This window comes from Brachycentrus maculatus, unplaced genomic scaffold, assembly GCF_059751285.1.
Source record: "Brachycentrus maculatus isolate JH-2025_06_01 unplaced genomic scaffold, ASM5975128v1 h1tg000185l, whole genome shotgun sequence".
Classification (NCBI taxonomy): Eukaryota; Metazoa; Arthropoda; class Insecta; order Trichoptera; family Brachycentridae; genus Brachycentrus; species Brachycentrus maculatus.
In genome coordinates, this window is record NW_028280936.1 from 856,039 (window position 1) to 883,219 (window position 27,181).

At 29.7% G+C, this 27,181-nt stretch overlaps 1 protein-coding gene across 1 annotated transcript in view; it reads right to left on the reverse strand.

Annotated features, from left to right (window-relative positions):
* The window catches only part of LOC148307920 (uncharacterized), a 368,047-nt gene that overhangs the window by 166,882 nt on the left and 173,984 nt on the right, over window positions 1-27,181 (reverse strand). The window contains exon 3 of the mRNA XM_088262611.1: window positions 19,053-19,197. The gene's annotated coding sequence lies outside the window, so the exon portion shown is untranslated. The remainder of the gene's footprint in view (window positions 1-19,052; window positions 19,198-27,181) is intronic.

The window sequence follows — 27,181 nt, forward strand, 5'->3', positions numbered from 1 at the left end:
TAATATTGAATAAATATGACAGTGAAAAAATCACTAATATTTATTTTACCCCCCTGGGAATCGAACCCGGGACCTCCAGAACTATAGCCGAGCGTGCTGACCATTACACTACGGAGGCGGAAATATATATATATATATATATATATATATATATATATATATATATATATATATATATATATATGAGAACCGGATAGGATAGGGTAACATATTTCTATCCAATATCAAAACATTATAATATTTTCTCTTATAAATTAAATGAATGAAGATTTGCTTTATTCCCATCATTTTAATTACGTGGCATACTAAACAGGGTTATATTAATTGCAGATATTAAAACAATAATATGTAAACCAATAAGAATATACATTGCACGGGAGAAATAAAGCTAGACCTGGTTTTGTTTAGCATAAATTAAAACAACTCCGAGGACAGAAAGATATTTTGGGTTCTGGGAACATCAGAATTTACGGTTATTTGAATGTTAAAAGTTACAGCTCGTAATGTTACTTGAAAATTTAAAACATCAAAGCACCTGCGTACTGCACGGGACCGAAAGCAAAATTAATGCGGAAAGTTAGTGAAACATAATTAATCAAAAGTTACAGAGTCTCTTTTCACTTGGAAATGGTAACAACTAAAACGGTGACACAGAAACATTTACTTTGTTTCTTGATTGTTCTAATCCACATAAAGTGAAAGTTGTGGAAAGTCTCCAGGATGAATGTTTCTCGAACCGTGAGAGTGATTTTAGTATTGTTTTACAAAAAAAAACTTTATTGGAAGTGCTCAGATGCGTTTTATCAGCTAAGCCCTTTTAATTGCTTTTCGGCACAAAACGAAGGAAACTAAACGAAAAATGTGAGCCAGATCATCCGATAATTGATTTATCCTTAACTGATGAGAATTGAACATGCAAATTCAGTTTCTCGTATAAATGTTTAAACGTCATAACTTTTTCTCAAATGTGTCATCCATCAATACCAATATTACTTAATAATCAATTAAAACTTTGAATACCGAAGTTAAGACTGTATGGATTAAAAATGAGAAATAATCCCGCCATTTGTTCGTTTTGAAATAACTTTTATTTATATTTTTTAACCAAAAACGACTTGCCACGATCAGATCAATCAGAACCTAAAATCTGGCGGTGTCAAAAGTCTGCGTAATCGGAGAGCACGTATGACTAGATGTATGGATGTGAAGGAGACGAGGATTGTATGTCAGAACAGAAGAGTGTGGCGTTCTATCCTTTCTGCCTACCCCAGCGGGGAAACGGCGTGATGGTTGTAGTAGTAGTCATTGTTCAAAATTAATAATACCTAATAACCAATGAAAATTTTAACTACCGAAATTAAGACGGAAGTGATTTAAATTGAGAAATAATCTCATAAATCATTAGTTTTAAAATAATATTTTTTGATGAAACAATATGACTATTCGAAAAACATACGTCAATAGCACATAGTTTGTGATCCTTTATGAAACCATCGCGTTATTAAGACTAAAAAAAAACGTGCATATTTCAGTGTTCAAAGCATAAATATTTTTTTACAAGCTTCCAATCACCGACAACATACCATTTCAAAAATTGTGTGTTATGAAATTGATTGTTTGCGTGAGCACACGTATAAAAACTGAGTACGTAATATAACGTAAGTGAGATAACCACGAAATAAAAGGGAAAAATACACGTTAGTCAAAAAAATAAGTAACGCAAAATATCCTTCTCTGCTCTATCGGCACTCAGTTCCCAAAGCAATTTGAAGCTTGCGGTTAGAGCTGTCTAGCACGCGATACAATTCCTGGAGCGGTAAATGCGATGGATTGATAATCATTATTGATGTTGGCAATACAAGAAGAACGTGAAAAAACGCAATTCCCCGACAGTTCGTGGAGAAGTTCGACAAGGAAATGTTCGCCTATGGATCGAACTAAAATAATTATTACAAGACGTAACTCGATAACGTTGCAAAGAAAATTAATAAGACAGTAAAGAACTAATTTTTGGAAATGAATACGAAATTTAACATTACATAGGTAAATTTGAAATGTTTTATTTATAAAAATTCATTTATATATTTTTTTTATAGAGTATATATTATAAAATCGCAAATGGAGTAGATTTTTCTTATATTATTGATTTGACAAGATTATTCAAACGATTTCAGTAAAAATAAAGATATATTGTGTCCGCCTCTATACTGTAGAGTTTAGCGCGTTTGGTTTCCATATCGGAGGTCTGAGGTCCGGTTCCCGGGAGGGTTAGAATAAATATAAATGATTTTTCAATATATTTATTTAATTTAACCTTCAACTGGTATTTGAAGCGCAGGGCTGATCACCTTGCCTTCATTATTAACAATCAACCCAACATTGCATCAATTTGATGTAGTTTCCTATGCACCATTGGGTGCGGATAAGGTTCTGAAGAAGAAAAGTATTTTATATTACAACTGAAAAAAAACATTTTGATTTATAAACGTTATAAAATAAAACAACGTTGTTTTTAACCACTTTTTTATTGGTACACACCTTTTCTCCAACCGGTTTCGGCAAGAACATTGTCATCATCAGGGTTTATGTACTAATTCTAAAACATTGAAATACTCATTGTTAGGTAAGTGGGCGGGTTTGACCCTTCCCTTACGATGCCAAAAACAAACAAAAAAGTGGTTAAAAACAAAGTTGTTTAATTTTTTAATGTTTACAAAATGTGCCACAAAGTATCTGCGAAAAACATTCAAGAAATTCGATTTACTTTTGTATTCCTGTACATTTATACCAGTACATTTACATTTTAATGAAAATCGAAAAGATTCGTGTTATAAATAATGAACGTTTATTAATAACTGTGTTGGTTTGGAAAAAAACAGTTCGTATGAATAAAGATTGTTTATTTGATACAAACGAAGATCTTAAAACAAACAACAGCAAAAAATATAATGTAAGTACTGTAAAAATGAAAATTTCTTAAATTACAATTAATTTAGTACTGAGCGTACACATGTTATAATCAGCATATTGAAATTTTAGATTTAAGAAAAAGGGATTTATTTTGAAATAAGCATGTTTGTAATGTATAATCAAATGTACATAATTTACAGTAATTATACAAAACACTATAATTTTGTAAAAAATGTCCATTACCAGCAGTATAGGCTGGCGCCACACATTACGTTGCGTGACATTCGCAGTTTTGTTAGCCGTAAAGGAGGCTCGTAAAACGTTCTCACTAAACGCTAGTTAACTGTGATAGACGATACAAACTTTGACGTTGAATATTCGTCGGAAATAAATTAGGAAAAGTGCTCCGCAGCCCGTTTAGTCCCGAGAAACAAACAATAAAACTTTTAAAAACAAAGAACACTAAAAGTTGCTTCTTATATGGTACATAAGCATGTAACACGATAGAGTTTAAATGTTAAAAGTACATATTGATGGCTGAAAGTTAGTTTATACTTATGAGTGATTAATGATCAAAAATTGCTTTATTTTTCAATCAAATTTATATTTGAAAATAAGAGACGGGCGAATCTCGAAACCGGTAGACACTAATATCGGCAAGTCTTTATGTACCTATGTACCATGAAATATAACAAAAATTTTGTGAAAATATCTGATTAAAGTTATTTGGATATTATTTTATTTTTAAATGATTGGTAGTGACCGCCTCCGTAGTGTCATTATTCATTGTCATCATTGTCAGCACACTCGGCTAGCGTTCTGGAGGTCCCGGGTTCGATTCCCAAGGGGGGTAAAATAAATATAAGTGATTTTTTCACTGTAATATTTATTCAATATTACCATGGACTCGTACCTGAAGCGGAGGGCTGATCACCCTTCCTTCATGTGTAAACGATCAAGATAACACTGTGTTTATATGACACAGTGCCCTATGCACCATTGGGGTGCGGATAAGGGTTTTATTATTATTATTATTAGTGACTAATACGAAATAAAATTTTGTGTTTTTTATTTCATTTACGTTATTTATTATTTATATTAATTACTTTAGATAACACAGGTTTTTACTCATGTATGAACGTTGAGAGGTGTGTTGAGATGGTAAGGGCATGCGAATCGAATGAGTGAAAAAAGAACAGTAAAACGAAATTAGGAGGCGAATGTAGTTGGTAGTGGTAGCAGAAAAAGAACGAGGAAAACTTGGTATGATCATGCATTTCAATTTTTTTTAAGTGGTCAGGTCACGAGTCAGAATAATTGGCGGGTACGTATGAGAAGATGCATGAATGTGGAGGAGGCAAAGATTTGCAAAGACAGATTGGTGTGGTGTTCTATTCCCTCTGCCTAACCCTGCGGGGAAGCGGTATGATGTTAAGTTAGTTAGTGATTATTTAAATATAAATATGCACATATATTCATTTTTATATAAAGCAAAATCGAAGCATCCCTAGATTATACATAATAGTTATTATAATATATTTTATATGATTATAGACTATTTAGACATATTTCGAATATTAAAAGCATTGTTAACTTTGTGGTATGGTAATACGACACAGTCCTTATTATTCATGGTTCACTTTGTGTAATACCACATTTAAGAGGTGTTACACAAATTGAACGATGAATGATAAGGAGAGTGTTATAAAGTAAACACTTAATCACAAAACGATGCAACGATATTTATACGGTTTATTGTATAAGATGTCTATTACAGCTATGAAGTTAACGTTATCTTGAAGGAGAACTCCATTGACAGTTACAAATTATCAGAAATAAACTGAAACAGTTTAATGAAAAGAACGATTCCAAATGGAATGGTTTTTCATCATTTCTGTGGCAATTATAAAGTGAGATAATTATATTACTGAATTTTTAGACGAACTCACTTTTGCGGTTTATTGCGGAAAACGTGCTCAAATTTTAATTGCTAACGTTTTGGAATCACCACAACTCCTAGAAAATTTATAAAGATATCTGATTCTTACATTTACATCAAAGGTTTACAACATTCTTTTGTTAGTATTATTTAATGGCAAAAAACATAATAAAAAATAAATAATAAGTCATCAACTTTAACACTTCGCTCACTCCTTTCAAGAACGTCATATTTCAAAAAACTTGATTTTTCAGGGAAACGTTTTTAAAGTTTAAAAATATAATACAATGTATTAAAAATAAATATCAAGCCACTTATTGAACTTTTTTCTGTGCAACAGATCTTTTTAGGTAAAACCTGAAGGTTTTTTCTCCATTTGAAAAATATTTAGTAAATTTAAAAAAATAATTAAACAATACATTTTCTTCAAAATGCAAAAACAACACTTTCTGCCCTGTAGCGGATAATATTAAGTTAGAAATATGCCTTTTTTGCTGGGATATAGTACATTTTCTGGGCATTCCGAAAACATAGACAACAGAAAATTGAAGGTTTTTGATTTATGGCGTTCTTGAAAGGAGTGAGCGACTTGTTAAACATTTGTATGATATGATTACCGGTACCTATGCACATACTCGTATGTATGAACGTACTCCGAAAGTATAATTTATCTTAGTTATTTATTTTAAATATGAAAGTAAAATATGGTCTTCTGTGTTACCCAAGCATTGCTGTTTATTTCTATTTTATTGTATAATTAAAATGTAACTTTGTTTTAAAATCATTACTTTAAAACAAAGTTACATTTAAATTAAAAAATGGAAAATTAGTGCTTCAAACAAAGTTAGTGCTTCAAACATAAATTATATTATATTTTATCGATTTTACATGAAAGGAATATCTTTAAAACTTATCACGATTTTTTATATAAATTAAATGTTTTTCATAAATCTTTAAAAATCTATCCATTTTTAAATTAAGTTTTACTTAGTAAATACAACCCTTTCTTAAAATTAACTGTGACACGTGTTTCGACGCATTCCGCATAATTTTCAAACACCGTATATGTTTCACATACGGTGCTTGAAAATGATGCTAAATGTATCAAAACACGTGTCACAGTAGATTTGAAGAAATAGTGGAATTTACTAAGTAAAACTGAAATTAATACTTTTCATTAATAAAAACATGTAACAAACTATTAGGCGAACTATTTGTAGAATTTTAAATGCAAAAAAACAGAAAAGATTAGATACACGCTTCGCATTTCGTTTCATCTAGCTTCACACTCAATTAAAAATTAACGTACGTGGAACTGCAGACTTTAAAATATGTGTGTAAATGAGGAAGTTACTGAAAGAAAATGTTCAAGAATAACAATGAGAATGTTACAATACGTTCAGTGGAAGAGTGTAGGAAGATGAATGGGCGTCTTGCGCTGGAGACTGGAGGTCCATTGTCTCGGAGTCATTGCTCTGTCGCCAAGGTATTCTCACCTACTGCACGCCCGCGGTTCACATCATCGCAAACATGTACATCTCAATGGATAAAACAAATTCCAATAAACAAAAGAGTGCTATTCTTAGATTCAGCAGAAAACTTCCTATATTTATTCCATATGCTGGTATGTCTAACCGCTGATGGTATACCAGTAAATTAAATTTTAATCCAGAATTAAATTTACGATAAATCATAAATAGAAATCATAGAAAATCTATCTAGGTTCAATTTTTTTAAATGTGTTTCATAATACTGTTTTTATCTGAAAAAATGTTGTTGAACAGTTAAACATGGAAAAATGGAAAAACATTAGCACTAAGTGGAACATCCTGATGAATACCATGTCACTAAATATTGAGTTTTATTACTCAGATATTCGTATAAAAAATGTTAAATTTATTTTGAAAAGAGAAAGGGTTGTTGTTCTTACTTACAAATTAAAATGTATCAGTTATGACGTTGCTCAGTCACGATTAGAAGATGAAAATTCACTTTGAATTCCGACCCCAATCAAGGCATATAAAAACATCACGGATATTCACATTGCATTAAAATTCGAGTGGGAGGACGTTACCCCATTTACATTCAATTTCGGATAAAATATCTGGGCAAAGGGACGCACAACACAGGAAAGGTAAGCCATTTCCCCTTTCTGTTAACATTGGGAATTATGAGGGAAGAAAATTCTAGCAGGCGGCCTCCTTAATGGCCGGCGAATTAACATTTTTCTGAGTAAACGAGGAAGGTTTTCTCGGGAAAGCCTGTTATCTTATTATATTACTTAGTACAAGTCACTGGGAGTTATCTAAAGACAAATTGATGGTTTTATCGCTGCGAAATTTCCTACAAATCGATATCAAGAGCCTGAATATTCTTATTGTTTCAAATAAGTATAAATTTACTTGAATATAAAACACTGAAAACAAATAAAGTTTTTTGTATAACGTTTCATTGCTGTATTTTAAAGACCATTTCCATAAATAAATTAGAATTTTACTTAAACAGCCAATTAATATTACCATTTAAATGAAAGATACCAAGTTTAATGACTCCCACCAACAAAATAGTCACGATTAAACCAATTACCCAAACCAAAATAAACGTCGCTCGGTTACTCATTTAACATGTTGGTAAACTCATCACGGAGCTATTAATGTTCTCTTTCACACCAGATTGTACGTGTTACACACACAAATATAGTAATTAATCCGGAGAACAAAACATTCTGCAGCATCATTTCACCCCGCGGCGTGTTTAGGATACTTCCCGCCGTGAATAGATCCAGGTTGGCCTTAATTACAGCGAGGGTCGTTCCTGGCTCCTGGACATTCGCGGAAAGCGACCCCACAATGCATGATAAATGACGAGGCGAAACCACTATCCCTCACCTGGCGGGACTATCGAGTCCGGCCCAAATGAAGATTAACGGCGCGGGAAATTAAAACTCCTGTGAAGAACTGCCAACGGATGACCGCAACTATATTCTGCAGAGGAGCTGTTTCATTTTCGGCCGAGATTAAACGAAAACTACGGTCAATTTTAAGTTGGGGATTTTTTTAAATCATCCGAAGAGATGAAAAAAGAAACGGCAACAAAATAATTAGTACTACTCTTTGTAGACGTAAATATTCATGAGTTTCATTATTTTTCCTATGACAAAAAAATGTACCTACCTAACATGTTATTTTACAAGACAATTATATTTTTATTGCGGATGTGTATATGAGAAACAAAAATATTACATTAATAAAAGGACACTATTTTGTACATAAATTTTGAAACTTGTGTAATACAAAAACACAGCAATTTCCAGAGTTTTTTTAAACACATTATTATAAACTTCATAAAATATATCAAAATCAAACTTTGATTAAAACGCTTAAAATTTTTATACTATTCTTCCAACCAGTTTCGACAAGCACCTTTCTTCAGAAATGGATACTCACTACACTTAAAACAGAGAAATACTTAAAATTAAGTAAATACATTTGCCAGATTTTAAATATTTTCCTTATTCCTAGAAATAATAATAATAAAACCCCGTGCCTTCAACCTTTGCTTAAGACTTCACTTAATTAACCACTGTATATATTTCTGATTTATACTTAGTACCAATCCATCTCTGAAAACGACAAGGTGCTTGTTGAAACTGGTTGGAAAAAATGTGGGTAAAAACAAAGTTCTGGTTTTAATTATTTTATATTTAAAAATGCCGAAAAGACAATACAGGATAATGTGATTCCTCGTAGAAGACATTATTTGGTTTCACGTTACGATTATTATCATCGATTCGTTCAATGTTCAAGCGAGGAGAATATGCAAGTAGCTAGGAATCTAAAATTTTCGATAGTTATAGTTGTGGCCACAATATGAAACTGAACAGGCATGGGTCTTGCGAAACAAAGCAGTAAAAAAAACGAGATAGGAAAAACTACACACGTGTGAATGGTTCAGGTTCTCTCACGGTAAATTGGAAGGTAGGGAAAAGGAAAACAGAAGTGGAAGGGGGTAAACGTGTAAGGTTTTGTGTAACAGAGGAAACGTTTTTGCGAAGAAAAGCATTGGTTATGGATGTTGTGGAAAGGCGAGAGGATTAGAGCTCGGGATATCACAAGCTTTGAAATTGCTAATTTTCGTAATGAGTTCCAGAATAACGTGTAAAAATAAAAATTTGTTGGCTTATTAAAAAAATATATAAGTATATGTGATTATAAATATTTATGAATACATTTTTTTTAAATAAGCCAACAAAAGATTGATGAATATTTTCTGATACGCGGAATGGAATTATAAATATTCTTCTAACATTGAATAAACTTGAAAGGTTATTTGACTTTTATCCAATCTTTGAATTTAATATATATATAAATAAATGAATTTATTATAAATAAAGTATATTTATGGCTCTATTTGAGTCATGTTCCAGATTATTTTCATGCTTTACTGATTACATTTTTGAAATACTGGTATTCACTGTACTATGTGTTCATTGTACTAGAGCAGAGGAAGACCGAGAAAAACATGGCACGATCAATTATGCCAAATACTTGAAAGTGGTTAGGTTAGGAGTCATAATAATCGGCGGGTATGTATGAGGAGATGCATGAACGTGGAAGAGGCGAAGAATGTTTGCAAAGACAAAGTGGTGCGGCGTTCTATTCTCTCTGCCTACCCCTGTGGGGAAGCGGCGTGATGGTTAATTAGTTAGTTAGTTCTGTACTATGTGACTACTATGTTAAAGTATTACATCACGACTAAAATATCAAACATTACTAGAAACTCCCAAAAACAGAAAACCAGGATGTTACGAATGGCAGCAAAACTTTCTTATAGACAAAAATCTTGACTCAACCCCTCTATACTTAATCTTAATTATCGTTCCCTAACATAAACCTACCCTTAAATCTGATGACACTTCAATCATACAAACAACCCAATCCGATCATAACACATCTATACAGATACAGGGAGAAGTGACGCCAGAAGTCTCAGATGATCTATCATCCCATATTTTTTTCTAGAAAAAAAAGTAATTTTAAGTATAAATAAGGCTTATGAATTATTTAATTTCAATCAAAATTGACAGGTATTTTGACTTTTCATTTAATATATCATAGTCGTACAGGAAAAAGTGACCAACTAACAAAACGTAAAATGTTCGGGAGGGCCATTTAAGTCACTTTTGCTTGGCAAGAAAATAAACACTAATGCAGTTAGTCATTTTAAACAGATTAATATATCTTACTTCCAAGTTTAAAATCCTTTGGGATTTTTTTCAGGACAATATTAAGCTAGTAAGATATCAAATAGTCAATGATCACGTTTTTGTAAAAAATGCACGTGGTCACTTTCTCCTGTATGACTACGATATTGGAACGAAAAAAATATAAATTTTAAGTTTGTTTATCAAAATAAAAATACGCAGTACGTGTAACACATCAAGTTTGGAAATTTAGTCCTGAGTCCTGAATAGCCTCGATAGCAATATATTAAAAAAAGTATTGCTCTTTTACCTGCGGGAATTATTCCAATTTTGTTTATGGAAATTTCAAAACACCGTTCGTGCAATAATGGAGTCTAACTACACAACTAACGTACTACGTTCAACTAAACGTAAACTAGTCGATAAACAGAATCGTAGTGCAACGGAAACGTTACCGGGAAAATGCCAAATGAATAGTGCGCTTTTGAATATACCATACATGTTCGCTGCACGGCCCAACTAAAAAAATATTGTGAAAAGAAAAAAAAATACCCTTTCGTCTAGCAATGTGTACATGTACATTATTTATCTGTATTAAGTAAGTTATGTATAACTACGGGAGTAAATAATACAACGGCCAGCTTGCCATAAAATCAAGCCTTGTTTATTTATTTGTAATTTAAGTTGTACTTGATGGGGTCACAATACATTTTTAGAAATAGTGGTATTTACCATGTAAAAATTGTGTTTAAAATGGATAGATAGTACCACAGAGTAATCGCCGAATCCATAAATGAAACTGATTTTTTTCATTAAACATTTTTGTGACGATTTTTTTCTGTACCCCTAGTATTGGCTTTTAAGGACAGGTCAAAAATAATCGTTAAATACATATTTTAAAATTATTTATTTGGCAGTCACCCAGTGAAAGGATGTTTCTGTCAGTGTCAAGTATCTTTTTTATCTATAAACAACAACAAAATAGAAAATAATGATAAAATTAATGGAAAAATTTCATAGTTTTAAAGCGTTTAGCTTTATCATTTTAGAAATTATAACCGCAACTCTAGAAGTAGGTTCAGAAAGAAGGGTATATTCCCGTGTAAATTAATTTAAATATCCGTCCTGTATATTTTTAATGTTATGTTAATATTGTACGCTCTATTTAGCGATTAATTCTAACAGCTATTACCCAGACCATGAACAAAAATTTGTTTTTAAACAGTTGGAAAATATTCCTTCGTATCAATAAACTCGCCAATGCATTTGACAATTATATCAACGTTATTTAAAATTGTCGTTTATTCTGGGATGAGTATATACAAAAATATAATATAATACTAAATAAACATGTATTTGATTTTTACAAAATGATTATTTTAAAACTTAAAACTATGTTTCTGGTTCGTAAAATTGTGAACATAGAAATGTTTACTAAGTATATGTATACATATACCTAATAGTTAAAGAAGAATCGTATCCATTCAAACTTGCTCACGTAAGGGTAAATGAGAAAAAAATAGTTGGTATTCAATACCACATACTTTTGATTTTGAACATCAAAAATTTTGGAAGGATATTACGAAGTCTCTTTGATATTTCCTTCCTTCAGAATTTCCTTCTATTGATAATCAAATCCTTTCTGTGGGCGACCTTGACTTCACTCAGTTTACATTCGATGAATAAATTCGCTTTGCTCACTAAACAGAATATATTCAAAGATATTTTGAAAAATATTCAGATATTTCCATTTTATTTTTATTTTCAAAAACCCGATTTTATTGACGATAATATTTGATATATTTAAGATAAATTATATAGATTTATCTTTATTTGGTAAATTGCCTGAGGATACAAAATATTGAAATTTATTAAGCTTTGCAAGGGTCCAAAACAAATTCCAAGTTTTGATTGCTCTACTGTCCTACATTTTAACTTTGGTAGATGTTTCAGGAGCCATTTTTGCTTGAAAGTTAAGGATTGCTTCCATAACTGTTTCAAGAATAAATACAATATATTGCAACATTTTGAAAAAATATATTTAAAAAAACAATATATTGATTCAACTAAGTATCTGTGATTCTCGTTCGTTTAGATGGTTATTTCCCGATATAATACATACCTACGTTATTAGAAGCATATATTTAATTTTTGAAACAATTTTTATTAACAGACCACCTACGATTTTTTTTATTCTTCGAGAAACCATTTAAGGAAATAAAAATTATAAGGATGAAAAAAGGTTTGAACTAAAACGGACTACGTTACATTTCATGTATTTTGAATTAAGTTTTACTTGGTTAAAATCACGAGTTCTAAAAATCTTTTGTGACACGTGTTTTGATGCATACCGCATCATTTTCAAACACCTTATGTGAAGCGTAGTCAAAATTGTGTTGTGTCCTTGGCACATTGAAGGATGAAGGGGGGTAGGAGATGTTTCTTATTTTTATTATTTTATAATTTGGAATATTATATCATTTGTCGAGCAATAATAAAGACAATTATTTTCTAATAAGATTTAACAAATTTATTATTTTCTTGTAAAATATACCTCTAATCCCTTTGTAACGAAGCAATTTATCCGGCAATTTGTTTGTATAAGACTCCTTAGTTTTGAAATATCGTTCGTTTAGTGAGGAAATTCGCTTCCACCGTAAGACGATCGGTGGGAGGTAAAAAGTGCACAAAGAATCAATTACCCACTACCGGCAGCCGAGGAAAGGATATACAGGCTATACAAACTAAATCTCCAGCCGCCACCGCCACGCCGCGCTGTACGACGCCATACCTATCTTAGAGGGATTTATAATACTCCCATACAATACAAACACTTTCATCTTAGGCTTAGTCGCCAAAACACGGTAAATATTAATTTATTTTTCAAAACGAAATGAAGTGAAATTTTAAATATTTTGATTTTGTAGGGACGTCAAAAATATTTCTTTTGAATAAATATACAAGTAGATTGTTTTGTGAACTCGTGTTTTAATTAAGTTATATCACAAATTCACATTAAAATTGATGAAACAATAATCAATTTATAAATTGCAATTTAATTGAATTTGTTTTTTGTACATATTTGGTACTAATAGTACTAAAAATGTATTAAATAATAACGTCAATCAAAGCAATGTTTATATTATTTTATTAAACAAAATAAATAACATCAAAAATTGTTTTTAAGTAATATATCCTAAATTAAACAAGGTTATTGGTCCACGTCCGTTGTGCAATGGTCAGCGCGCTCGGCTACCGTTCTGGAGGTCCCGGGTTCCCAGGTGGATCAAATAAATATAAGTGATTTTTTCACTCTAATTAAAATCAACATTGAAAACACTCAGCTTTAATTGTATCGCAAGACAAAAAAAAATATTTAATATTTTTTTTTGTATTACCTTGTTTTGCAAAATACTAATGATTAAATACGAAATGCTATCAAAGTATTTATCTTTCACTACGGCTCGCTTGAATCCTGAATAGTATTATAGCCTACCCGGTACTGGCAGTTCGTGATATAATAAAGATACCTTTTAGGCGAGTAAGCTCTTTATTTCAGTATTAAGTATTTCAAATGTAGTTAAATTTAAATCTTACTTAGGGTATATTAATAAAGGTACATTTTAAATGACGGGCCGCTTTGAGGTCTAATTTTATTTTTATTTGTTTATCGACTAAAAGCAATTACTTAATGAATTAAGGTAAAATAATAGGTTTGTAAAGCAGTGAATCATTTTAATATATGAATGAAATAGTGTTTAAATTATATTTAGTCTCTTCAATATGATAAATTGTCCAAAAAAGTTGGTGTTTAACTTTTTGAATATTTTTAAATTATATCTAACGATGAAATTCGCATTTGTCGCTTTCGTTGAAATATTAAACCAATATAAGAATTTAAACCTACTGTACGCAGATTTGTTCTAAGCATTATGAATTAACAATGTTTCAATGATTAAAGAAAACGCTTCGTTTTTTACCACTTGAGTTTTATTATAGACTACATGTTTCAGAAGTTAAACTTCCATCATTCAGGTCTGTATAATGTAGTTATTATACAGACCTGAATGATGGAAGTTTAACTTCTGAAACATGTAGTCTATAATAAAACTCAAGTGGTAAAAAACGAAGTGTTTTCTTTAATCATTGTAACATGTCTTACCACAAAGTTAAAAAATAAATAATGTTAATTTTACGATGGCTATCATTTTAATGGAATTATCCTAGGGAAAACAGAAAAATTGAATTTCTATACAAACTAATTTTAACATAATGTCTACATTTATGAAAAAAACACATATTTACATAAGGACGTCTATCCCTTTTAAAGTTCACTGATGTTGGTAAAAAGAAGAAATTTTAAAATATAATAGATGGACTTTAATTAATACGTCAATAAAGCTTGATTTGTGATACTTGGAAGTTATTTTTTAAACAAATTTTATAAATACTCGTACATACAGGTATATGATTTGTTTTTAAAGAGGTGAAATAAATCTGCATTACAGGACAACGTTGCCATCACATCGTTCAAACAAGAATATTATATTTCTTAAAAGGAAAGTAAATACTTGATAGATTAAATGCTGAATAAAAATACATTCAAGAACAATATTAGGTAAGAAAATACAAAAGTAATTGTCTAAAGCCACTGAAATTAGCATATAAAACGAAAGAAAGCCTCCGTAACATTTCGTTGGGTCTGATATAATGTCACAATGGCTGAATCCTAGACAACGAGCAAGTACGAGGAGACAGTAATAAAAGTCTTTCTAAAACTGCAATATTTTGTCTGCAAGTTGTCACTGCACTGAAATATGCAGTTTCCTGCCCTTGTGAGTAACCGAAACATCTCTGTACTTTGATACATTTCTGCCTTTGTTTATACTCAGCTATTTCCTGTAAGGTTTGTATGGCGCTTCGGATAAATCGTCTGAAACAAGTTGGTATATTTCTTGTTTGTTCGCTCCATGGAAAACGTAACAATTTATGAAGAAAACGCGGGAGAAAACTGGACTTTTGATTATTAAATGTACAAATTTGGCGATGGTAAGATCGGTATATCACTTTTATGGAGAGTCAAACAATTTGATTACATAAATTAGATTTACATTACATAAATTAGTAATCATTTTGATAACAAAATATTTTTTTGATTACATTATGATTGAACGAAAACTTGATGAAGATTTACGAATATCTGAGCGTTTAGCTAGGTTGCAAAGGTATATTGTGTCGAAAGTCTTATTTGGTGAAGTTTTAGCCATCATTGACTGTTTGTCAGGGCAATGCATAACAAATTAACATGTTTTATATTATCCACTGACACTTCGTGATGGAATTGCATTTTTAATATATTATTAGATTAAAACCAATATTTTTAGCTTTTCCACTTTATTTTTATTTGACCAGTGACCGGGTTTCGTCGTGACCGACATCATCAGACTGGTCCAGTCTGTCCATCCAGTCTGATGATGTCGGTCACGACGAAACCCGGCGCTGGTCAAATAAAAATAAAGTGGAAAAGCTACAAATATTGGTTTTAATCTAATAATATATTAAATTAACATGTGTTGAAACCATTTTTTATTTATCTTAAAATAAATAAATATAGTTGTGTTGTCAATATGAGGTATTTCAACATGAGATATCATTTAAGACTGAAATTATTATTTATTTATTATGGAAATTATACTCAGTCTAAAATCTGAGTAAAAAAATAACTCTTCAACCTTCAACGTCCCAAGGACCCATTTCTAATATTTAGGATTAGCTTTACATACGGTGTTTGAAAATGATGCGGAATGCATGGAAACACGTGTCACAGTAGATTTTAAGAAATAGTGGTATTTACTAAGTAAAATATTCATTAAAAATGAAAATATTTTACCACAAGGTGACTGCCGAATCAATTAATGAAATTAAAAAAATAAACTTTTAAAATAATGTAATCAAATCAAAGCAACGGTAGTAAATTTGAAGGAATTTGTATATTATGATTCATATTAATGGCATAATGAAAACTAAAGGAATGTGGAGATGATCAATTGAAACAATTCTCAAAGGTACGATCGATCATCGAGAAAAACTATTGAGCCAACAAAAAAACAAAACATCGCCCGAGAAGGCAAACAAAAATAGCAATAAATCACATATAAGTATACAATACTTTTTTAGCTGACAACACGCCAACGCAGCGAAACGGGATCACTACAGAGGAAATAAGGGCCGCGTGATCAGCTCAAAACTTCTAATCGGCATTTTATTTCAAGGATAAAATTTTCAAAAAAGTTCCATCGGTATTTTATAACAGCGAAGGAATTTGCCCCATAAAAGTTATAATACCAACGGCATCAGAAAGACGAGCTTCGTTGCAGCATGTCCAATAGAGTTTAGGTGAAGATAATTTCACACGCTCTCTAGTAGTGCAAATTTAAATTGAGGAATCAAAATTAAAATCATCTTAAGTTTATGGGCATTTTTCATGATAAATGATGAAAACTACATATGTATGTTTACTTTAAAAATAAATCTACGCAAGAAAATATTAATTAAAATCTTAATTTTCAAGATGGAAAATGAAATATGTCGGGATTTGAATAAAATTAGACAAATCTCTCAAAAAAATCAGTAAATAAGTATAACATGAGAAATAATTCAAACATACACGTCTTAATAAATTATTATGGTGATTCTTTTAAAACATATACAAGTTATTTGTGAAGAATGAATGGTAAGTATCATGTTCTACAAATCCATCTGACACATTTGAAAAAATGCAAAAAACTTACCTTCCAAAAGATTATTACGCAAAAGGTTATAACACCGCGTGTATGGTTTTTATTGCAACGTAACACGTTTTCATTTGTTATGTCCTAAAATAATAAAGCGAAGTAATTGTCAAACAAGGCGAAAAACAAAATATGTTTTAAAATACGAAAAATCTTTCTGGGATAGAGGAAAATTTACGTAATATTGAAGACTCAATTTTCACTAATGTGTTCTAGAAATTTCAGTATCAACTTCAATGCAACAAGCCCATGATTTTTTTCATTTTTTTAGAGTTGATAGAACAATGAGTTTATGTGAAAAATAATATTGTGGCATTTTAAATTTTGCACCACATTTAAGAAAATATCATACGCAGTTGATCTTTTCTTACCATCGTAGTATTTAAAAACCAATCAGTCTAATGAATGTGCATGTATTGTTTTAAACAGTTTAAAATCGTTCAGTATTATCGTTTAATGGTTGCCTGTAATAATTCTGTAATGTTCCATTAACTTAGCTGTTTTAAGGTGCGTTCTTACGAGCCTTGTGAACAGGATGATCACACGTCATTCCTGTACGTACATTATTATACTCATTTGTGTACTGAGGATGAATAATAGGCCTGTTTACATTGTATTATGGTATTGTATAGCAAACACATCCCAAACTCCAACGCAAACGGCTGTAATGTGCCGATACCAAACTCGCGGAAATACGATATATTTATATCCATATGTATTCTTCAGAAATGGAAGACATTTTTCTTACAACTATGAAATAAACATCTGATCTAAAATACCTGAGCTCATCAGGATTAAACACGTGTATGGTTTTATACGGTTTAAAAGTATATCTTTTTTTAATCAGTATTTGTTTAAAATTTGTATTATAAAACAATAGATGGCTAAAAATAAGTACCTATCTGAAAACAAATAATATATATTTTTTAAATAAAGCACTCGTATAATACCACTTAATGAATTTTATTTAATAACACACGACTAGTTTCGAGAACTAACAGACACTTTCATCTACATGTGAAAAGTAAAACATTTACTTTTCACCTGTAGATGTAAACGTTAGGTAGTTTTCGAAACTAGTCGTATGTAATGAAATAAGACTCATTAATTGGTATAATACAAGTTTTTAATATAAAAATAATAATTAACAAATCATTCCACAAAGTTAATGCAGAACCAATAAATAATGTAAAAATAGAATTATTTATTTATTTCTTTACATGACAAAATAAAAAAACAGTTTAATCTTAACGTAACAACTGATTACGTATTAAGACTAAGAAAAAAAAGCAGAATGGAAACAAAATGAAATATTTAATTATTTAAGCACAAAATATATTAACCATTCAGAGGGATGAAATATTTAAAAAACAAAACGATTATTTTGTCATTTCTAACTTTGCTTTTAGTAAAGTTTACGTCTTGTATAAATATAAACATATGAATAAGTAAAGCAAAAACTATAAGACGTATTATTTTAATGACAAAACTTTTAGGATTCCGTAATCCATAAGTTTTATCTTTACAAACATACGTTGAGTCCTGCGTCATTATAAAACTTTGGAGAATTTACTTGACTCTCGAAATCTTAGGGAGGGATGTTGACTTTCAAAGATTTTTAATATAAAAATACTGGACATTTGAATCATAATCTTGAGCTTTCTGTCCTTTAAAATATTTGTTGAAATGTCAACATTCTACAGGTAATTTTAAAATCATCAAACTGATAGTAATGAGACGTAAAAAAACTTTCGATTTATATAAATTTAAATTTATAAGATTTTTGGAAATATTTCAAATTAAGATAAGTACTTGGATTCTATAACGAGTGTTATAGGTTCCTTTTGAAGGAAAATATTATTATTTATATTTTATTGATGACAGTTTTAATACAAGACGTGTTTGAAATATAACTACTATTTACACAAACACATATATGTGAATGCTTAATATGTACTTAATATATGTGTTTTAGGGTATCAGTTTTGATCGAAAGAAAAAGTACTGACTAATAAGAGTAAGTGAAAAATAATGAAAAAAAATGACACAATAAAGGAATTAAAGTTCAAACATATTATAGAATTGTATAACGTTAAAAAAAAATACATTAGTTCATAAAAATAACCGATAAATGTCAACTTCGTGGGATCTAAATTATTCACATTCTTTATAAATAAATAATCGTACATATATATAACTGTAATCTTACCTTTTTATGAGTTCCAAAAAATGTAAGATGGCTGACACAAATAATAAACAAACACGATTTCTGTAATTACTTGTCACTGCACTATTATTTTTCGTTCTCACATCCAACTTCTGTCACCGTCTCTGTCGTCAGATTATCTTGTCACCTGTGAACAAATATTTCATCATTAGGGGATATATTACTTTTACAGAACAATGCACAGACTACTGTATTATTATTTCTCTACCGTCAGCAGATCAAATAACGTGATTTTAATCTATTGTGAGAAAAAAACATCCTCTATCTATTGTCATGAAAGAACTTTGACATTGTTAGTAATAAAATCAGTTAGTTTCACTAAGACAAATTCAAAATCTGACGAAAGAGAAACTATAGTGTTTACATTAGTATATACGATAGGCATATCCTTGCTTTTTAGCCGGAACATAAGTAATTATTAAAACTATTTGTCAATTTGCAAATTACGAGTAAAACAGATAACTTGAAAATGTGCTTACTTTAATATTAACGCCAAACAATAATAAAAAAAAAAAAATTGACATCTCATCAAAGATGAAGAAGAATATGAAGTCTGGGGATTTGCGGGGCTGACGACCGTCATAGGCTGGCTTAAGTGATCACTTTACACACGTGTAACATACACCAATTATACCCATTACTGACAACCACACTACTCAAATTCTTGGAAGTTCAATATATCGCTCACTCCTTTCAACAACGTCATATATCAAAAAACTTGATTTTTCAGGAGATCGTTTTGAAAGTTAAAAAATATAATAAAATGTATTAAAAATAAATATTAAGCCATTTATTGAACTTCTTACTGTGCAACAGACCATTTTAGGTACAACCTGAATGTTTTTTCTCCATTAGAAAACTATTTGGTATATTTAAAAAAATAATCAAACAATACCTTTTCTTCAAAATGCAAAAACAACACTTTCTGCCTTGTAGCGGGTAAATATTAAGTTAAAAAATATGCCGCTTTTGCAGGGATATAGTACATATTCCGGGCATTTTGAAAACATGCACAACTGAAAATTGTCGATTTTTGATATATGACGTTGTTGAAAGGAGTGAGTGACATGTGAAATGCAAATAAATCGATAGAAATACACAATATATTATACGATATGAGGTAAAATCAAGTACCTAAAAATACGTTTCTTTTACATTATTTGCAAATTGTACAGTAAAGCTAGCTATTTTGAGGCTCAATATGTAAAATTATCAAAGCACATTCATACTTCTGTGATTCAGTCGCTTGTAAAGTTGAAATTCAATAACAATCGCAACAAACGAATCAATTGTACCGAACCACCGAATTTACACAACACCATCTTGCTTTGTTCACTGTGTTTTCCTGGACCTTTTTTGGGAATACACTTTTTAATCAGCAGTTACTGGAGCAGAAGAGAATTGTGTGCACTGAGGTGGGAAGACCGATTAAAATTATTTTGTAAATCAAGAGACAAAGTTATATGTGACGAAATTTAAAAAATATAAAAACTGAAAGTTCTTTACTTCAAACGAGATAGAATAATATAATAAAAAAATACACAAATAGCAATATTGATAATAAAGTTAATACGTGGAGAAAATGAACATATTGTGAACAAGAATTTGTGGACCATTTAATTTTCTATGATTATGAATTTACTATGATCTTTCATTTTCTGCTAAAAATCAAAAACATAATTCAAGGTGACTTATTTACACAACCTGATCTAATGGTTACAAACGAAAAACTGTTTTTATTTTTTTTAACAAAAATGATATTAATTTTAGTATATAACCACTCACCGAGATTTTAATGTCTACCGGTTACGAGACGTACCCGTCTCTTCGTCAGGACAATCACTAACTCATGTAACTTACAAAAAAGAAAAGTTATACGATACAAATGACAGGGAAATCTATTTATATACCATAAAGCGCATTCCGACTTAATGTTTAAACTATAGTAGTAACTTAAATAGTAAGAGGTTCTGCACAGTAAAAAACTTCTTTCATCTCACCAATAGATATCTCTAGTAAAATTCTAGTAATTCAAACACTATGTTTATACGAGTATGAGTATATATATATATATATATATATATATATATATATATATATATATATATATATATATATATATATATATATATATATATATATATATATATATATATATATATATATATATATATATATATATATATATATATACATATATATAAATATATATATATATATATATATATATATATATATATATATATATATATATATATATATATATATATATATATATATATATATATATATATATATATATATATATATATATTTATATATTTATATATATATTTATATATATATATATATATATATATATATATATATATATATATATATATATATATATATATATATATATATATATATATATATATATATAAATATATATATACATCTTTTTGGGTTAATTTTTTAATTTGAAAAAAAAATGAATCGATGTTTCCTCGTCATTCAAAGATTTATCCGTGTGGATTTTCGTACATTTAGAAACACTGTTTTTCCCGACCTAACGAATGTTTACAATGCCAAAAGTTCATTCCTGAATGAATGTATAGAATAGTTGAAGAACCATTGAAAGAAGCCGATGAAAGAAATATCATTAGTGATAGTAAAGAGACGGGATTCGCTATTTAACTTTGTGAAAAGGATTCTCATTGGTTGATAAGAAAAGTTTTAATGACATCGATAGTCCGAGGGATTTGTAAAAGATAATGATTAGATCAAATCTGATGCATTGAAATAAAAACAACAACAAAACTAATGAGATACGTACATATACGTTTAATTTTCACGCGTCGCGGCATGAAAATAACCAATTAATAAGGCGAACGGCAGATTGTGTAACAACATTTTAAGTATGTCCAAATACTGTTCACAAATCTGGATTATCTAAAATTATACAATTGGTGAATGTTACACGCGTGTGATCACTTAAACCGGCCGTTGAAGGTCGTACGCTTCGTAAATGCCCAGACCTCCATATTCTTCTTCATCTATGTTGAGATGTAAAAAAGTAATATGAAGAATAATTGTGAAGTTATAAAATTATAAGTTACAATGTTTTGCGCATTTAGGACATCAAAATTCTTTTTAGTAACCACTGCGATTGATTGTTAAAAATTCCAATAGTGACATTTTCTTTTTTTTTCTGCTGTACGGTGAATAAAAATTCTATGAAAATTGTGGACAGAAACCACAAATACATTAAAAGCCAACGAACTTCTTTATGGATCTTTTTGCAAAAATATCCAGTCGAGGTTCAGAAAAATATGGTAACCCTAATTTATAGCAAAGCTGAAAACGGTTTTCATTTACAAAACGGATACCACGCTATTGTGGTCTTTAAATTTTCTACGTATTTTCGTGTTGCAAATCAGGATGGCAATAAAAAAGCGTAAAAAAAAGTATAATTAAATTGTAACTTTGTTTAAAATCACTATTCGCAGATATATTTATGAATAGTTTAGAAAATAAGTGTTTCAATATAAAATCCCCGTTGTTACAAAATATCGTTATCTGGAAAAGACATGTCGATGATATTTTTTGCATTTTCACTGGTTCAGAGAGGCATTTACAGTTAAAATTTATAGAGATTTTATAACAAAGTTACATTTTAATTATAAAATGGAAAATCACAAAGTTAGTGCTTTAAATATAAATTATATGTAAAAAGAGGTAATGAAAACAAGGAATATTTTATTTATTGTTTCGGCATTAACTTTGTGGTAAGACATGTTACAATAATTAAAGAAAACACTTCGTTTTTTACCACTTGAGTTTAATTATAGACTACATGTTTCAGAAGCTAAACTTCCATCATTCAGGTCTGTATAATAACTAAAATATAAAATATAAAATTGTTCAATAAATAAGGATAGGGGAAAGTAAGGGGAAGGGATTAGTCAAGGAATGGAGTTTGAAAACAAAGGAAAAATTGAAAGCAATGGCGAAGAATTTTGAAACAATATATTATTTAATAAATTATTATTAGAATTCAGGTTTTTTTGTATTTCTAAATTTTCAAGATAATTCATAATTTGGCCTTTATATGGAACAAGGTGTAATAATTTTAATTTATGGGAGTGAAATGAGTGATTAGTATCTATGATATGATTTGCAAATTCCGAAAAATAATTACTAACAAGACCGCTTTGATGTTCTTTTATTCTAATCTTTAAATTTCTCGCAGTTTGGCCAATATATTTTCTATCACAATCTCCACACGAAATTTCATAAAATAATAATTATACAAATAATAATTTACATAAAATCCTCGATAACTCAAAATCTAAAATTGATTTATTACAAAAAAGTGGTGTTTATGAAATTTCGTGTGGAGATTGTGATAGAAAATATATTGGCCAAACTGCGAGAAATTTAAAGATTAGAATTAAAGAACATCAAAGCGGTCTTGTTAGTAATTATTTTTCGGAATTTGCAAATCATATAATAGATACTAATCACTCATTTCACTCCCATAAATTAAAATTATTACACCTTGTTCCATATAAAGGCCAAATTATGAATTATCTTGAAAATTTAGAAATACAAAAAAACCTGAATTCTAATAATAATTTATTAAATAATATATTGTTTCAAAATTATTCGCCATTGCTTTCAATTTTTCCTTTGTTTTCAAACTCCATTCCTTGACTAATCCCTTCCCCTTACTTTCCCCTATCCTTATTTATTGAACAATTTTATATTTTAGTTATTATACAGACCTGAATGATGGAAGTTTAGCTTCTGAAACATGTAGTCTATAATTAAACTCAAGTGGTAAAAAACGAAGTGTTTTCTTTAATTATTAAAACAAGGAATCATTTCTAGCGTTCGTGTGCCTTTTATACAAAAGAGTTAATTAAGAAGGAATGAAAGCTATTCGAATAAAATCGTACGTTTTGCTGGTTTTATCTTCATAATTTAATGTGGGATCTTTCCTTCCTCCATTACAAAACGAAAGTAGTGAATGTAAACATTAACTAATTGTTATAACTGCAGCACACCTCATCAATTCTAGACATTTGTGAAGAATACCTCATTGTTGGTTTCCGATATGATCTCAAGAGTGAGAATAACAATATACCATATACTGGTGAGCTGGATTTCTAGTGCGTGGCATATTCCGCGGTCATTTATCGTGACGAAATGAAACGTGAACTTGGCAAAATGCAATTCGCTCTACTGTGTCGTGCATTCTGTAAGAATACATACCTACTTTCACAAGCCGTGAAAATAATTTATCAGATCACAATGGAAGAAGTTGGAGGCTGACTGAAAAATTTATACAGAAAATAAATCGTCACAAAAGCAGATTAAATATATTGAACGGTTAAAAATATAACAAGTATAAAAAAACAAAAATTTTACTTGAAATAAAATATTTTAATTAAAATTTCTATTCTTATATCACTTATCCCGAAAAAATGCGACAATTCGACAGATTGATCCGAAAAACTGAACTTTTGCCAAGAAACTGATAATATAATGTGTTCAAAATATTTAACAGCTTTTGAAAAATTATAAATTTGAATTTGTAAAAAAAACAACATGCGTTGTTTTTTTCCTAATTCGCTTTTATTTATTTGGTTTTCAAATTAATAAAGTATATATATGACATTCACTACCTCAAAAGTGCCCATTGATATTTGAATGCGCAATTTGGTAAAGATCTTAAAATTCAATGAAAATGTAATTTTTTAAAATAATTTTTACAGAGCCATTTTTATAAAACACTTAATCTAGGGCCATTGATTTCACTATAAAATATAATTCTGTGATTAAATCAGTGAAAATTTTAACAAAACAATAGAAAAATATTGTTGTCACAATAAAAGGGGAAGTAAAAGTTTTTGTTTACAATTGTGCTGGCCGTTGAGTTTTTTCGATAGTCTCCAATATCACCGTGAATAAAATCTTATCGTGCTATACTACTCATTTATTGACACTTAAGACAGCGAGATACTATTTTACACAGCGCAATTACTGTAGCTGGTAGGAGATAGCGTTTCCAATCTGAGAGGTGGAAGAGAGTAGGTCGGAGCTACACTTAGTCACCTAGAAAAGGAAATGTTATTCCAAAATTATGGCAATTAATTCAAAGATTATGTATGGACTTTATAGATAGAAACATTTTATTAATAAAATACAAATAATAGGTAATGCATGATTCCTTTTACTTCTTGAAATCGATTATCAATACAACTTTGGAAGATTTATTACGAATCTACTAAAAAAACAATATACTGTACATAGAAGCGAGTTTTATGAAGCATGTCAATTACATAATATCTAAAAATGGAATTAAAAAGTTTCACTACATTTTTAACTATTAACAGTAATTAATAATTTCTAATTAAAAAATAATACTAAAATAAGTAATAAGTTGGATACATATGTCGTAATGCAGGAAAGTCACACCTAAGGAATAATTTATAAGAAAAATATATCATTATGGATGCATGAAACTTTAATAATTGTGTAAACTGGGATTCGATTCCATACATGAACAAAAGCGTTAACTACCTGTTGTAGATTGAATATAATTGAATTCTATGTGTAAATACCAAATATACTTGTTATTTGATACAGCAGTGATTTTTTTGTGATGGCTATCCCATATTAAAATATATTTTAATTCATCTCTTATATTAACATTAACGTAGAAAATACCTTGGATTAATAAACAACAGCAAGTTAGTTGATAAACGTGTCGATGAGCGTACAAAATGGCGATAGCGTCAATACGAGATCCGTTTAGCTATTGCCCGAGCTAATACGGTAAAAACCTTCACATCATGCTCCGTCTGGCCTTCTGCTTTGGTGGATCCAAATTCGATGAAGAAGAATACCTGGAATAATTTATCGGGTCCCGTTCCTTCGGTAATGTACCGTGTAACGAGCGACTGGCAAATACGAGTACATAGTACTATAACATGTATGTATGTACGTACGAGTAAATAGGTCCTAGTTCTACAAATTATAGGGAGATTCAAAGAATGAAGATTCAAGATAAGCGATGACAAGAATCGAATGAAAATAATTTATTTGCTTAAATATTCGATTCACTAGAGTAATACTGAATTGATAAAAAAATTCCGAATAAATTGATAAAACAATTGAAACAATTCACTGAATGTCTCAAATTAATGGTTGATTAGTTATCAAAATTAAAGTAAAATTAAAGAGATTTATTTCAATTATTAATGACATAATGATATTATTAATGATGTATTTCATTATCAATTACATATTTTTTTAAGTAACCATCGTCAACTATAATTATTAGTAATATTAAGAGTCATTAACGAAAAAAAAATAGAGCGAAGGATTTATCAACTTCACCAAGAATTTTGGAAGGAAAATGTAAGGGTTCATGCATGATAGGAAAATTCGGAACAGCCTAAAGAAAAAATTCCTGGCGACATTTTTTTAGAGGCCTAGCTTTTGGCGAAGGGATTTTAGTCAAGCGATTAATATTTGCATTCAACTAATATTATGACTCAAACACTGTTTTTTTGGTTCTGAAAATCATTTGACTAATAATATTTATGGATACGAACAGCGTGTGCGAAAAGTATCATAGTTATATTTTTCAAAACAAACCTTAGTTAACGAGGATATATCGTCATATTGCCCATTACACTTTATCCTTTCTGTCCTTACATAATTTTTTGTATTTACCAGAAAATTAAAAATAAAATACTTATTAAAAAATATATTGTTGGTGAAAACTAAAAATCTTTATATAAAATACCTTTACCCCACATACGGAAAGTTTTCTCGGTAGAATTATTGATGAATTATTTAAAATATTTTTTAACATTCCAACAATCCTGATGATAAACGGATCTGTTGTGTTTCTGATTTAAGCTTTTAGCTTATCTCATTGTTGACTGATTAAGCAAGATAGTCAAAACAAATTGAATGAGAAATTGAAAGAATTTTAGATACCATCAAATTGTTTCCGTCAGAAGATAAATCATGTTTATAGGATAATGATCCTTAGTTACGCCATTACCAAAGTAGGTATAACTGATGTAATATGGTCAAGTATCCATCAACTT